General features: G+C 42.9%; 1 long non-coding RNA gene across 1 annotated transcript; it reads left to right on the plus strand.

Moving 5' to 3' along the window:
* Positions 1–232: 232 nt before the first annotated feature.
* Positions 233–9,915, plus strand: LOC147049797 (uncharacterized). The gene is made up of 3 exons (XR_015067458.1): positions 233–671; positions 1,700–1,833; positions 9,562–9,915. It is a non-coding gene; the product is annotated as an uncharacterized LOC147049797 (long non-coding RNA).
* The last annotated feature ends 6,394 nt before the right edge of the window (positions 9,916–16,309 follow it).

Genomic DNA, 16,309 nt, shown 5'->3' on the forward strand with positions numbered 1-16,309 from the left:
AAAAATCCACTTCATTATCATGTGTGGCAGGCAAACCTCTCAGCCACACATGTTTATATTATTTATCCTTTGCCTCTAAATCAGGGGTCACTAAGTCCGAGGGCGCCAATCCAGCCTGTTGTAGGTGGCGCCCAACCACAACACACCTGATTCAAATGATCAGCTCAACAGTAAGCTCTATAAAAGCCTGACAGCGATCCCGCCCGGTGTCTTGCATCGGGGATGCATGGAAAACAAGCTGGATGGAGTCAAATGATCAGATTTTCAAGGTCCTTTTCAATGATTTGTTTTGACTGCCAGTATTGCTGAACGTTTACATGCACATGTGCAGGATTGTCAAGTAGGCTTTCCCCACCATCCACCATTTATTTGGCCCTGGTAATGGCGGCTGTCACGGCCAATCGCCTGAGACAGTCGCTGATTTACTCCAGGTGGCGCTTTGGCTATTGTCCAACTGAAAGAACTGCCCTGACCCATAACCCCTGACCCCTGAGAGTTGCCCTATGCCCTACCTAGAAGACAGGCTTGGAGTTGTTTCTGGGAGCAGAGGCAACACGGGGATTTAAGTAGACTGTTTGGTTTGTGCTGGGAAATGGATACTCCCACAATTCTAACCTAAAAAGTTCTAACCTCAAAACTCCGGTGGTGAGAATCGTGCGCTCGCTTGAGAGGTAAGGGAAGTTGTTCAGCAATCACTGCCGACACGGTCTGATATGATCCACATTTAGTTGATTTTGGATGAAACAATTCGTCGCTAGTGGATAAAGTAATGCTTAAAACAACATGAAAATGTTTCTTTCCTACCTTCGCAGATGTTGAGACATATTTTGTGGTCTGATATACGTACAAGCGCCAATAATAGCTTCACAACAAAAACCAAATCTACTTCACAAATGCAATCACAGCATTCCGAAGCAAACCAAAGCATTGACATTGGATTCATTTGAATTTTCCAACATATTTTGCAGGTAAATGACTATTGTTGAAATCAACATAATGACTGGTTGAAAGGGAGGCAAGCGAGGGCAAATGACAGCGAGGCATTTTGTCTCATTTGACCCATTTGTCATTTGCCTTTTGTCCTTGACATGCAGTGTTGTTTGACCACCGAACCCTTTGAGGTTCCCACGGTTGTTCTGAGGCCTACTATGCCACATGCTGCGAGGGTCAACCTCAAATAAAAGAGGAACAAATAATACTGTACATGAATGGCTCAACTCGTGGCTTCTGTCTTGACATCAAATTGAGGCTGGCCTGATAATCTTATTGCCATGACCGGTGCACTATTCATTTCCACCCTACCCTACGAGTAAATTCTACCAGTCAAAACACCCATGGCATGCTTAAATATAGATGATGTGACACATGATTAGTGTTGATGTTCTGTATATGACCTGTGAACACATGCAAGCAGCTTCAAGTGCACACGTGGCGACCATCAACCAGCACAAAAACAATCAATGCAAAGATTATTTTTGAACAACAAGGAAGGTTTTATCGGTTATGACAGCTGTCTGGGTTCATTAATAATCCCATCAGTTATGGAGGAAAAACCGTGTGGAACTTCAATTCCTTTAAAATGTCACTATTTGACTGATGCGGGATATTTTTATCCACTTTCCATTCACGTGCACGGCCAAATGGCATAGCCTCCTGTGATTCAAGCTATTTATAAGTACTCTGTGTGTGCCCTGTTCAGAGCCAGGTGCTTGGCGCTTGGTGCGAGGACCATGTTGCTACACGATGAGCGGACGGACAGCAGCTGTCAGTCTGGTTCGGTTACAGCCAAGCATTACATCCACACTTCACCAATACCCTGAGGTCCATGTCCAGGTCAGTGAGCTCCAGAGCTAAAGTTGGATACAGGTGGAATCCAAATTTAACATGTGTTTGGATGCGGAGAAACTAATTAAAAGGTCATTATCCAAATTGCACAGATGCAGTCACCGAGAATATTCGTACACTAGCATTTCTTCAGCCCCTCAAATTTCACCCGACCTCCTTAGGACTGCGGACAGCGATAATATAATGTCTAAAAAAATTGCAGTGACTCATTCGCAACAAGAATTCAACTCGTCGTACATCCAACCCAGCAAAGTTTTTGGGACATGCTGGAGTCTTGCTGCTTTGAAATATGAGATCTTTGAAAAAAAACGTTGACTCATGCACAATTTTAGAATTTGGTGCTTTACAAAACGCTGTTAAAATCAGAAAATGTACACCAGTAGCGGCAACTCCTCTTCTACCCCTGTGCGGGCATTACGATAAAAGGTTCAGGAAAAAAACCACAGGCAGCTCATGCTGATAGGTCACAGATCTGACAATTGCCATATGGGATCCTTTAGATGCCTTTGCCTGGTGATGCATGGTCACATTTTTGTGTAGGCACACAACAGATGGAAGCCATCCACTGTCTGCAGCACCATCAAATTCCATGTTACTTCCATCTTAGACTTAGTTTCCTCTCTTGTGAAGAGTTTGGGATGGAAGAGTTTTTTGCGGTCATCAACTCGTGTTGGGGTTAGGTCACATCTTCATCGCACATGGAGATTTGATATAGATTTGAGTAATGCGGGATATTTTGCTGGAAAAATGGCCTCTATTTAGATACTATTTTTGGTCATTGACGACCCGAGAATGTCTGGAGCAGTAAAGACTGCTAACAGCGTTAAAAGTCGAAGGGCCAACAGAGGTTCGGATATGAATCTCACCCAAGCACGGTGACCTATGACTTTCTCCCAGAAGCCCTGGGGGATGCAGAGCAGTTATTGTCTTCATCTTTTTCCCAAACTCCTTTTGACCTGCTCTGTCTCCAATCTGAAGACCTTCATTTATTTCATTGCAAAATGTCTGAACATAAACTCCTTTTCTCTTCCCATCTATTCACACTCTGGCGTTCCCAGCCATTCATGAGTGCAAACAGAGCCGTCAATTCATTTGCCGGACGTGAGCGTATTGTGTTAGAATGTGAGGATGACAGACTGCTTGTAGTTTTGGCCCGTGTCAAGAAATGCAGAGTATCTCCGAGGTCACTGCGAGAGAGCCATGTTGCGGTAAACCAGATGAACTAGCTGCTCTGTGTGTTGTAGGACATTACGGAGCCTTCAGGACATCGATGCTGCCATTTAAAAGGAACGCATGCAAATTTGACCATTAGCAATCTTTCACTGCTATTTTTACATTTATATGAACGTACAAATGGCTTCTCTGTCAATCTAACACACACCATTACTCATCCATTATTTGACATTGAAAGATTCCAATGCAAGCCATTGGGAGAAAGGTCCTTGCACATTATATTTGCCATCATTCATGTCTTGGGTTTGTTTTCTGTCCAGATTGGATTTGAGCGTGCCGATACACAGGCCATTTATGAACATTCATTTTCGATAGATAAATAAATAAATGAAGAATACATAAGTCATTTGAATGTGCAACAGATCATATGGAGACAAATGACAGCTCATTTTGCCAAAGTATATATTGTCAATCACGAAACAAGTCATTCTTCAGCTAAGCATGGTTACAATTTGATCTTTTGTGCATATGTGCAAACAATTCCAGAGAGGGAAAAACATGGATCCAGTTTTCTGCCTGCTTTCATGAAGATTGAAGACTTCCCAAACTTTTCCCCAGTCAGCATTAGATCACATTCCAATTGTATAATGGACAAAATGGTGTTGCAGCCAAAAGAAGATGAGGTGAAGTGTGATGGGAGATGAATCACCAGGCAATATTTGACAATGGGGAAAGCTGTGGAATTTCCCTTCAGAGCTCATTGTCTTTGCTGAAGGAACATTTGAATGATGTGGTTCTGCTGGTGATTTTTTTGGGGGGGTTGGCTGAAGTTGGAGCGTGAATTTGAAGAGATCAGAAATGTTATGAAGATCAGGGTGCGGTCCGTGTGATGTAACCACTGGACATCTGTGCTGTGATGACGGACAAGGCACAACGTGTTCCGGCTCCAAATATCCCAATAGACGCGGACAGGTGGTTCAATTCAATTTCAGTTGAATGTTTACAAAACGGAATTACTGTATCGTGATTTATTTATCATTGCGTGACAAACTTTACAAGATGATGTCAAAGTGTAGTCTGAATAGTTGTTATAGTTGTACAACTCGGATTTCAATCCACCCAAATACTGGGTTAATGTACCATGCGTGAGTAGTTTGTTGCTTATTTTGATTTGTTCTGTCCAAAGGTAGTAAGAGCCTTTAGAGGAGCATAGTGTTTGTAAAAAAAAATGTTCCTTCATTCACCCTGTGCAGATTGCAAATGTATTTAAACCACTGTAGACAAAACATTGACTGGCCCGAAAGGACTCGCTAAGAGCAGCTACTGTAGGCACAGCACACACCAAGCTCCCCAAAGGACCTGTGCTGGGAGACAGAGACTTGCTACTAATGAGACTAAATGAGACTGGAGCCTCTCTGCAAAGAGGTCACAGCGTGTCAACAGTCAGCCATGCAGCTGGTAACAATACTGCTTGGGAGCTAATCAGTGAAGCAGCAGTGGAAAGAAAAAAAACAAATTCAGCCAGATAACTTTGCCTTACCGATGCCCGTAGCTAAACATTTGGTGGACGGACGAGAAAAAAAAACAAAAAAAACACTTGTCAGTTACTAATGGCTGACTCGTGACATGGATGTGCTGATTAAAGCCATGGGGCAGGGAAGGGCAGTAGGCTTATTTAAGGCAGGAGGGAGGTCAAGCAGTACTGACGCAGGCCAGGCCTTGGTTTTCCTCAGCATGGGGTAGAAATGTGCTGACCATGTCTCATGGCGTGATTGGAAGTCCAGGGGGGGAAGAGACTGAAAGAAGTTTATTTGCCTGTGGGTTATATAGGCTTCCTTCAAAAACAAACACAAGTAATTTTGTTTGCCGCATGTTTTAGCAGCTGTGACCTCCTATATGACTAAGCTTGACCCCATCCTTGCAGCTTTAGCAAGGGGGGGAGCGAGCAGCTCTTTAAATGTCCAGCAATGAATAGGTCCCGCTTCTTCTCCTGGTACAATTTTGGTGAATTTAAAGAAAAAAAAACAACAGTTTGAGTCAGGTAGTAAATGATGTAGAAAGTTAATGTGGTCATGTTGTTGTTTTGGTTCAAACAACTAGTACCTGTGTGTTGGCACATTCAGGTAGTCGTGGTTAAATTGAAATGCCAGCAGTGTGCTCACTAGCCCATCAACCCTCTGGAATATGACCTGCTCAGGTCACACATGAGCGAAAAACAAAACCTCACCTAAGCGGCGACTTGGACTGATTGAGACTTTTGCTCTTATGAGTGATGAAAGAAGTTTGGGTTTCGGGATGCATTGCTTTCCATTATACAAAGAATTCATACACACACACCAAAAAAATCAACAAGCACCAGACAAGGCTAAACCACTACTTGGGTCAAACTATTTCCATGACTCAAAGGCTGTGATGACGATGGCAATGTTGCCATGGAAATGAATATAACCAAATATTGTACATGAAAATTCATGACAAAGTTTTGCAACAGATGTTTAATGACCACAAAATGAAAGCAGTCAATTCTACCATTTTTTTTCAGAAAGTTTTTAAGAAAGGATACTTAAGGTAAAGCTGCGTAATTGTTATCCTAACATTATTATTGACTAACTTGTCTATTGCTCTCTCAGCTTTTTATCAATCCCATAACGTGAGCTGTTTGGCTCCAGTATATCAGGCTTTGCAGACTTCCTTTGCTGTGTCTTTGGCTTCCTTCGACTGTCTGTGAAAGCAAAATGTTTCCACATCTCACTTTGTGTCTCATTTTTCTTAACGAGCGCAAAAGCTTATTCGGCATCACAGACTGATGTGAAAAAACACTTGTGAAGTGGGGGGAAAAAAAAAAAAATTCCATTGAGATCTGTTTCAAAAGTCATTGTTCAAAGTTTGCTCAGAATATATTTGAGATCGGGTAACAAGAAAAAATAAAAAGTGAAGCCTTGTTATTCATGGCGGTATGGTAAGCGTCCAAGCCACGCAAATAGAAAATCAATCTGTATTATCAACAGCGAGGGCTTGGTTGAATATTCTGACAGCCAGTCTTAAAGGGCATTATTAGAAGGAAAAAGTCTTCAATGTCAACAATGTTTCATGTGTCCTTCATCCCATGATTGAGGTTAGTTTCAACTTCTCAATACTCTAGTAGTAAGTCTGGGTATGAATATAATACGGCACTTCTGTAAAACGTAGCCACACTTGGATATTTAATCTTATAATCACAGTCATATATAATTGATCCGCTCCACGGTTCGTCGAAACACAATGACACCCAATGAGTATTTGTAGCCAATATGGTTTGGGATCTCCCGATGCTCTCGCAAAGTCTTTATCGATGTTTATTTCTCGAAATCATCCTAACCCATATTTAGTGGCCTTTCTATAATGACTGGGACTTTTGTGCGGCTATGCATTGGTTAGGAACAAATAAAGGAGAGGGGATATTGTCTATCATAAGTTATTTGTGGTGCAGGTAGCCCCCGTTTCCATCTCCTTGGGACGGTAGGGGAGGTAAAATAGGATATTAAATCGTAATGGAAGCCCTAGAGCACCGTCGTCCATGGGAAAGTGCCTTTCTGCGGCCCAACGCTGGTATTGGAAATCTGGGAGCCAAAATCAGGTCACCCTGCCGCAAAGGATCATTATAGAGTTGGGTGAGGTGGTTATGGACGGCATTTTTGGGGAGGGGGGGTGATTAGGATGCCAGACCCCTCTCAACCATCTACCCTATCATCATCCTTGTAAAACCAAAGTTTCCCTTCCATGGAAAAAGACTCCCCGTTGTTTTGGGGGTAGAGCAGAGTTGAAAAGAGGTCACCAATGTTGTGGCAAAATTGCTTGTTAGCGGAAAATGAGCCCGAAATCAAAATGGCTACCATTGTATTGTATTGGAAACATGGAGTACATTGTCAATGCAAGACATGGACCAAAACAAAATGCTGACCCAGTGCTTGCTGTTTTATTCAAATGCATCTCGATGAAGAAGTAAAAGCATCTATAGTTGTGTATTTTTACTTGTACTGTAAATGTTGTGCTTTTTATTTTGAAAGAAAACACCTCACATTTATAGAATATTTACAATTTTCCTTCAGGTTGAAGGTTTATTAAGGCTGCAGTTTGGATAGCTGCAAGCATGAAAGGATTCAGCAAAAATAATGATGCATAAAAGCAAGACAGGAAGAGTCCGGGGGAGGAAGACAAACTTGGATTTCACTTGATCCCTTTTATGTAACCGAGAAGTCTCTGTAATCCTCCAGAATGAAAGTGCATACAAGAATGTGTGCCTTCACTCACTTTCTTCACTTATTTGTAGTCGGTCACCTTGCCCCGAAACGACTCTGCTGTTTTCCGGCAATTTTATACCACAGGTGAAAAAGTCATCATGCTGTTTTTGTCTTCTTAAATATGCTCTCCATTTTCATGATCATCATCCGCTTTTGGCTTACTTAATTCATGGCTATAGTCTGGATGAGACAAAAGACTGAGCCGGGCAAAATCCTCTAATCTTGTTCCCTTTCAGTCAAGACCCCCTCGAGCCCACCCATTCACCCAACGCCACCCATGACCCGTTAGCCTTCCATCCACAGTCATTTATTAAAATCCCTGCTGAGAGTTGAATAGAAGCCCCCAAATTTCCACATGAAGAGCAGCCAACAGCGATTCTCTCTCTCGCGCGCCTGGCAAAGTTTACTTCTAGCTCTGAGAAAACTTGGTGGGGCTGTGCTTATGAATATTCATGCCATGTCAATCAGTCAAATCGAGCTGAGCAGGGAATTTTCCTTCAGCTAAGCAACAGGACTTGCAATTGTTGCCATTCATCCTCATCAAATGTAAATGTAAGACATTTAGTTCTTTACATCCATCCATAACATCTGCCTTGAATGATGACTGCAAGGAGCTTTTATGGTGAGCGTGATCTTTATCTAATGTGGCCTTGCTTTGGTCAACAAAAGCTGAAGAGGGGAGAGTTGAGAATAATGAGAAAAAGAATGGGCAAAGAGACAGTCTGGGAAAAAAAAAAAAAAAAAAAAACTCAGTTGGACACCACTCACAGGGGCATAATTCCAGCTATTCACAAATGGATTCAAATGCAAATCCAGAAGTGCAGATCCTGTGGAAATCCGACATTTATTTGACTAGTGCCCAATCTGGCTACGCTATAAACTGACATGAGGCACTGAGTACTCGTCTGTAAATATGCTTTTAATTTGAAGAAGGTATGTGGTTATTTACTGCTGAGAGCTGATCTGAAGCGTTACTTTCTTTCAAGTGTCCGTCCCAAACCCAAGTGGAAAACGGTATCAAGCGAAAATAATGCGCCAAGTAATCATACGAGCGACTCCCTGATGGGGCTAGCCCAAAGTCTCGACAACTTTTCAGTGTAAATTATAGAGGGTGTTAACGGCGCCATAACATGCACACCCCTATCTCGGCCCTTCCCTATTCTTCTCTTTCTGTTCCCACCTCCAGCGAGGGAGTCAGAAATGAACCTGAACTGATTGGGAGTCAAAAGGAGTTGCCGGGGCAGGTTCATTGGAGTAGAAGCAGTTGCCCGGGTAGCGGTGGGCGGTTGCCATGGCGGACGGAGTGGGGGGAGGCGAGGCGAGACGAGGCGAGGCAAGGCGAGGCGCTCCCTCCTGTCGGTTGCTTGGGAGTGCCCAAGAAATTGGGTGAGTGTTAAAGACATGAGGGAACCCTTACCATATGAAAGGCAGAGTGGGTGTGGCTGGCTGAAGATGAGTCCTGGGAGGGTAACTCCACTGTCAACAAAACAGCCTTTCATTGGCCAGCTAACACACAACCTCCACTCAGCCTATTCAGAGCCAGCCACTGTGACCAGAAAATAAGGGAATTTCCCTCAACTAATGGAATGACACCATGTCCAGAGAAGGACAACATAACAAATAGTGATCTCTTTGCATGTTGAATTCTGAAGTGGCATTCACATTCATGAAGTGGTAGGAACAGGTATGGGGAATCAAGTCACAGCTGCAGGGATGGATGGATGGATGGATGGATGGATGGATGGATGGATGGATGGATGGATGGGCAGCAGCAGGGTCAAGGAGTGATAAAAGCCAGCCTCATTTTCCCGTTGCTAACAAGCTAATGGTGGGGATTTACTGGCCTTTTATTATGATTGCATCAATTAGTCGTAATGCGGGCCAGTCTTCTAACTGGGTGTCTGTCTGTCTGTCTGTCTGTCTGTCTGTCTGTCTGTCTGTCTGTCTCACTGACTTCTTTGTCCGCCAGAAAACAACTGCTGGAAGGAAGTGAATCATAGAAGACAGGCAGGATGGAACAAATAGTGTTAGATTTGCACAAATTAGATCTCAGACACCGTAGGAGATTGTTATATGTGAAAGTGAAGAAGATGGATCGAGCAAAAAGCATGACCTCCACTGCATTTTGGGATTTTTCTCTTGGTTCTTCTATTATGAGTGAGGTCTTTTTTTTTTTTTTTTTCATCCGTACATGTGTCAGCTATTTCAAATCAAACCATCAACCAAATAAGCTGTTGAGGTCATTTTGTTCTTGTTTCTTCAGGGACTTGGAAGTTCGGTAAGCGCCGGTACACAACATCTGCTTCAGCTGCAGCTCTCAGTGACTCACCGTAGATGGCTGTAGCGGTTGACAATTTCAGCTGCTTGATGGCTGGCTGGACTTATGGATTTCACCCCAAGAGCCATAAAAATGGTTTCTTCTTCTTCTGTCTCTTCAATTTTGACTGCAAAACAACAGCTGCCCTTTGAACACATCTGACCTTACCTTCTGAGGCATTGACACTATAGTAACACGGTATATTTTCGACAATGGTTTTGTATTAACGTCAACTGTTCGTGCACGCATATACCCGTTTGAAAACACTTATTTGGCAACAATTTGCAATAAATTCATATAACGCACACCTAATTTCTTGAGCTCGTCTATGCTGTTTCGGAGTTTGGACATTCGTTTTTTATTGCGATTCATTTAAAATCATGCAAAAGAGTAGAAAAACAACTTTTTGGTGAAATAGTTTTCCTTTCATTATTTCTTTTTTCACTGCTCAGTAATGCAATGAAGTTGCGGTCACATCTGACCCAACTCGCTTATTTCCCGATTGTGAGTCAGCAGTGAGGTCGTGAATGAGTCAGAGTGTGTGTGGGCGTAAACCCTGCGGTCGCTCGGTCGAGAGTATGACTAAGGCACCATTTAATAGTCCCTGGATGTTTATGTGAATGTCAGGAGGGTGAGCGAGAGGGGTGTGTTCCTAATGCTAGATTTTGATTGGCTGCTGCCAAGGGAGGAGTCAAAGACTGTACTGATGCTGGTCCCAACCAAATTGAATAATTGCTATGTTGGCAAGAAATGTCAGGTGGATATCATTTCTGCTCATAATGGATTTTTTTTAATGCACACTGATGTTTGTTTGGGCAGTTCAAGATCATCCAGAAATAGTGATGTCAAAAATATTACAACTGAAGTTTTGTTTTTTTGTCTGGTTGTAAACATACGGTATCTACTGGCACTTTGACAGATTCACGCATGCACGCTACTGACACTCAACAGCAGCCCGAATGATTAGTCATGGAGTCGTGTTCCCTCGCCGTGTTTATCAATTAACACTGCAAACGTGGGAAAGAGAAGCAGAGAAAAATCCAAGGGGATTAAACAGGAGACTGGCAGCAGCACATGTTGCCTGACTCTTTGCACGTCGTGTTACTTTCCTGTGTTGTGTCCTTCCTCCTTGGCATGTTTTTGTCTTTTGCCCATCTGTCGTTTAGTTCAAATGCCACCTCCTTGTCTGGGGGCTTAGCATTTGATGTTCTTTAAAGCCGTGAAGACTACAAATGGAGAGAAAGCTTTACTTTGCTCTCACTTGTATGAAATTGTGAGTTGGAAAAAGATTGATGCAGATGTTTAGCATTTTTATTCCGGTATTTCTTTTATTTATTTTTTTCAAATTTGAGTACAATAGAATCTCCCAAAACATCTGACATGTTTTCCTAATGACCATCAACACATCCAGTTTCCCTCTAGCATTCAACAAGAATAACATCTCCATGTTTAGCCTAGAAAAGTCCTTCTTTAGACCAGACTGCTTCAGACCAAGACTGTGGGAATGTTGTGGAGTTTGAGCTTCACTTAGCGCTCAGCCATTTTGGACCCATACGGCCCCACACGGAGCCAGCTGTTTGTTCAAGCCCAACTAAGCTGTTGGCATTAGAACTAATTTGACCCATGGAGGCCCAACTGGAACTGAGCTGGGAATCAGCCACGTAAACAATGCTTTAAGAGTGAGAGGGAGGGATGAAATTTATCTTCTGGGACGCAAATCATGGATCTCCCATCCCCTTAGTCAACAAATTTTGCAGATGTAGTTGTGTGGCCTTTGTGGGTCGAGAAGACAATGGCACCACAGTGGTCTGTTGTTCTTGCGCTTTCTCTGTTGTGTAGATGTCGGTCGGCTCGTGCATACTGATGTTGTTTGAACTTCTCATTATGCACACTCTCCGTGCCAGGATTAAGTCTCTCTTTCTGTCTCTCCCTCGGTGCTTTATTTGCCATTAAGAGATAAAACCATTGTCAGTAAATTGCTTTTTATATTGACTTCTCTTATCTTTACGAGATAATCAAATTGGATGGTGTGAAATCATTAGAGATGATGAATACCAAAAAGTAAATCAAAAATCAGGATGGAGGTACTTGTATTTATGACTTCCACATCCTTAAATGGCTCCGCAGTTTACAGATAAGAAACTCTTGAAAACTCCCTAAATCAATACAAAAATATAAAATAAGGGTCAGGAAGTATACACAATGGCGTCCTCGGAAAAAAAGAGCACTCAACCTGTATGTAAGAAGAGCCACAATATTATGCTAACCCAATGTAGGCCTTCCGCTGTGCACCTGGGTCATGGACCACGTAAGCACAGATAAGGCATAAAGAGGAAGAACATGAAGTCAACTTGGATATGACCAGCATGCAGCATCCCCTCATTGAAAATGAGTCCAACTTTCCTGTGGAGAATGAAAACACACTGATAAGCAAAAGAAAGGATGGGACGGCTTCTTCCTGTGTACGCTGAAAACGATAGCGCTGACGATACAATCGTTTGTCGGTGTTCCGAGACGAATGCGTCGGAGCTATGAGAGATTTCATCGATTGTTAATTGAGAGACATAATGAGAAGGTGGAGGATGGGGATGGTGAGGAGTGAAAAGACACTTAAGTCACTTCGAAGCAACGGGGGAGGAGGCGGGGCTTGTTTTCTTTCCTGTGTGTTGATAAAGCAGGACAGGACAGGACAGGACAGGAAGGAAGGAAGCGTGTCCATGAAGAGCAGTAAAGTCCACTTTCTGTGCCAGCGCCATTACCGCCGCATTGTTCTCCGTCAGCTGTTATTGGCCTCTGTCTTCATTATCTCACCGCTATTGTCTCGGGAGCTTGAAGTGATGAGCTCCATTGACATGACAACACATACACAGGCATGCTCATGCGACACCTCCGCCCACACACATTCACATAATAATGACTCGGTCGGACTGGTGTCTTCCCTCCGCTGAACTACAGTTGAGCCAGATGGCCATTGTTGAGTCATTCTCTTTCAAAACACTCCTCCATTTTGTCTTCTACTGCAGCTGTTTTAAAGCGACTGACGGTCTTTTGGGAAAGTTTCGGATTTGATATTTTACAGGTCAGATGATTTGGACAAAGACCGTTTCCTTCATTTCCTAAAAAAGATAAGTAGCGAGATATGCATTGTTAGATTTGAAAAAAGTGCACACAGACTCGCAATGCAAGCAGTAAAACAGGAAATAAACAATCTCCCGTATTTTAAGAATAAGTGAAAGGGGCAAAGTTGTGTTTGAAGGTCACACGTGCGTATGAGTCAGTCCATGAAAGGTTTCATGGGCTAAGCCGTGTGCCTTCTAGCCTGCAATTTTTTTGGTAACTCTAGCAAAGTTTCTTGAAAGTTTATGTGGTGCAAAACCCAAACCACCACTTGTCACAACATCCTGCTCATTTTCAGCCCCCTCATGACTCTTATGCAGACAAACAATATTTCACTGTTTCATGCTTTTGGTTGACTTTTTTGGAGAAAACACTGAATATCCTGTCAGTGATGAAATCCTTTGGCAAGCAAATGTCAAAAGAAAGGAAGCTTTTCAGACATTGTTTTCTTTCTCGATTCTATCACTACTGTATATCTATCAGTCAAAGAGTTGACCGCAGGGAGAAGGCTCTGATGTTTTCCGTGTGGCCGTAAATAAGTCGGTCCCTGTTTGAGCTTTATGGAATCCAGAACCTCTTGATCCCTTCCATGTGTTGCCTATGAGCCAGTGCCCTGAACTTTGACCCCAGAGCCCTTGACTCAGTTATCTCCAGCCCAAGAGAGACAGTGAGTGTGTGTGTGTTAATGAGTGGAGTTCACCCAGGGTTGATTGCTCACCCCATGTCCCCTAGTGCATCACCTTACTTTCCATCTACCATTTTACTAGCTATGAACGCACGCACGCACACACACACTGACATACTTCAGGTGACCTTGGTCATCTTATACTTATTCACACCAGATTTAGGAGGGTTAGTGGGTGGGTTTAGTTGTGTGTGTGCATTCAGGCCTTGAGGTACCAAATTATATTGTACCTTACAGTATTATACTTAACTGAGATGAGGTTTTGATGGTGCTGAGTTGTGCCTTTTTTTTTCTCCACTCAATCTCCAATCATGGTTGAGAAGAACTTTATCCATTGCAACCTGGCAGCTCATTATTTTTTTTTTTAAACTCAAGACTGGCCTGTATATTTTTGTTCTGAACAGCAGGGCCCTTTTAAGCAACAAATGGAGTCTCATCAGATTGACTGACTCCAATTAGCTATTCGAGACGGGAGTTTCCATACTTTTCACCATGTACTGTGAATGTTTACTGCGTGTCCAGTAAAACCGTGAAAGCATAATTACTTGCGTGGTGTGGCTTTAAAATAAAATAAAAAATCTGAAAGATTCCTCCTTAAATATTGCGTGGCTATCCTATTATATTTATTGAATAATGAGTGACTCACATGTTTTATTTTTGTGTTAAAACAGCAGGGAGGCCAAGGCTGGGCCGTGTCAACAGGACACAATCATGACTTGTCCACCTATGCACAGGCCAGATCACAGACGTATACTCGCACAGGCGTCTGGATCCTTTAGTGCTTCTCTCCAGGTTGCTCTGATCTTAGGGAGAAATGGGCCAAAGCTCAAGGGTGAAAGGTCATCTTTACAGAGGCTGCTCTCTATATACCCCATAGCTCCCAATTAGGCTTTAATCAAGCAACATTAACTGGCCAGGGGGGGCTGGCTGTGTTTAACCTAGGTCAGTCCAGACCTCACTTCATTTAGGGTTAAGGCATGATGGAAAAATGATCACTGGAAAATTTCTGCAGCGAAATGAAATATTCATTTTACCACAAAGTCACAAAGTTTTGATCGACAACAGCTTGAAAGCAAGCTATCTTGCAAAATAAATGTTTTCAAAAATACAAAAAAAAATACAGTGGGTAGAAAACTAAACAAGCCAAAAAAACAAAGGGAACAAAGCAACAAATCAAACACCAGCAAAAACAATTTGGGAAGTAGACAACAAGATGTGACACTGACAATAAACTGTCCAAAGTGAATTTGCTTGTTACATAATATTGCTGGCAACATTTGTAACACAAACAAAAAATACTTTTCATCACCAAAGATGACGGACAGACGGATAGTTTCGCTTGATGAGTTTGTGTGTTTGTATCTCGGCCTCCCTTTTGTCATTGCGAGTCCCGGGTGGGTCGCTGCAGACTTGCGGTCGGTCGGAGAAAGCCCTCTTTGTGTCAGTACGGGCTTGACCAGCCGCTTGTGCACTCTTGGCTCATCCGCAAGTCTTGGCTGACCCACAGATCCCAGAAGCTTTGCTCCTCTGTAGTTGAGCCCAAACAAAGAGCCTCCACACTGGTTGGACTCCTCTGTCAACTCCCTCTTCTCTTCTCCTCTCCTCTATCTCAACAGTACACTATGCCATTTGTTTTGACATCAATACCTTCCATTGATCCAAATGTAATTTTCCCCACTAATGCATGATTTCCTATTGAATTATGTCATTTTCCATTCAATTCACAAGTTGAACATTGACTGTAGTAATTTATGCCTTCACTCGAGCTTTTCTTGAAAATAGTCTTTCCTTGGAAAAATACGCACGGGGTTGGAAGGAAATGACAAAATCTGTTGGGAGATTTTGAAGATGGTGGACAAAGGTCAAAAGGCAACTTGCTCATAGCCCTCCCCCCTCCCTTACTGTGGAGTAAGAGTTTGGAAAAGTTTGTAAGCCTCCGCAGACGAGCATGTTGCTACAAGACCGTGAGAGTCATTTTCTGTCAAAGTGGCTCATCCAGGTGTTTGGTGGTGCCTTCTGGGTAATCGCTGTCCGTCAGGTCACCTAGCAGCTTGTGAATAAACGCTCCGTGTCATCTTTGGTTAGGTTATGTTACGGATTGTAAATGACATGAACTCTTGTATAGCACATCTGGATTGGACTGTAGTGTTCATGCAGTAACCTGCAGATTCTTTTACAGGGTGAATATCCCCTGGTGGCCCCTCTGCTCTCCGAGGAAATTAGCCCTCTGGTAAAAGCTTACTGCCTTCAACTCTGTCTTAAATGACTGCACTTCAATTATTTCAGCCATGCAATAATTAGTGTGCCATTAGTGTCACACCTCGGTTGGGTAGGTGTTGTGGCAAGTTGCTTTGCTTCCCCCGCCGCCTCATTTGTTGCATTCTGCTTCCATTGTGGTTTCCGCTTCATTTTTTTGCTGCATGATTTACACATATGTATGCCCCACACACAGAAAGAGCCTCAAGACACGTTGAAGTTCCCTCCAGCAGGTGCTTAATGACAACCACCTCCAGATGCAAGGGTGCAATTTCCACTTGCCACATGCATCACTGTGAAGATGTGAGTGTCAAAAGATTGAACCGCTACAGGAATGTGCTGGGATTTTTTGAACAAACAGGTAGAGCCTGTCAGGTAACGTTGATAATCACAAGTCCTATTTCCCGTGCGTAGAAGAAAACGAGAAGGTTTTTTTTTTTTTGTTGCTTTCACTCTGCATCATAGATCTGTAAATCTGGTTTTGTTATTATCAGCTCAGTCACACATTTTTTCAAAAGTCACGTGTGTTTAAACATGCAGGCTGTCGCACTGATTTTTTGCGCGCACACACACACACACACACACACACACACACACAGACAGAGTGCATGGCAAATCTCCCCATACAATCACAAT

Source organism: Syngnathus leptorhynchus, chromosome 10, assembly GCF_054491065.1.
Source record: "Syngnathus leptorhynchus isolate UIUO chromosome 10, UIUO_Slep, whole genome shotgun sequence".
Classification (NCBI taxonomy): domain Eukaryota; kingdom Metazoa; phylum Chordata; class Actinopteri; order Syngnathiformes; family Syngnathidae; genus Syngnathus; species Syngnathus leptorhynchus.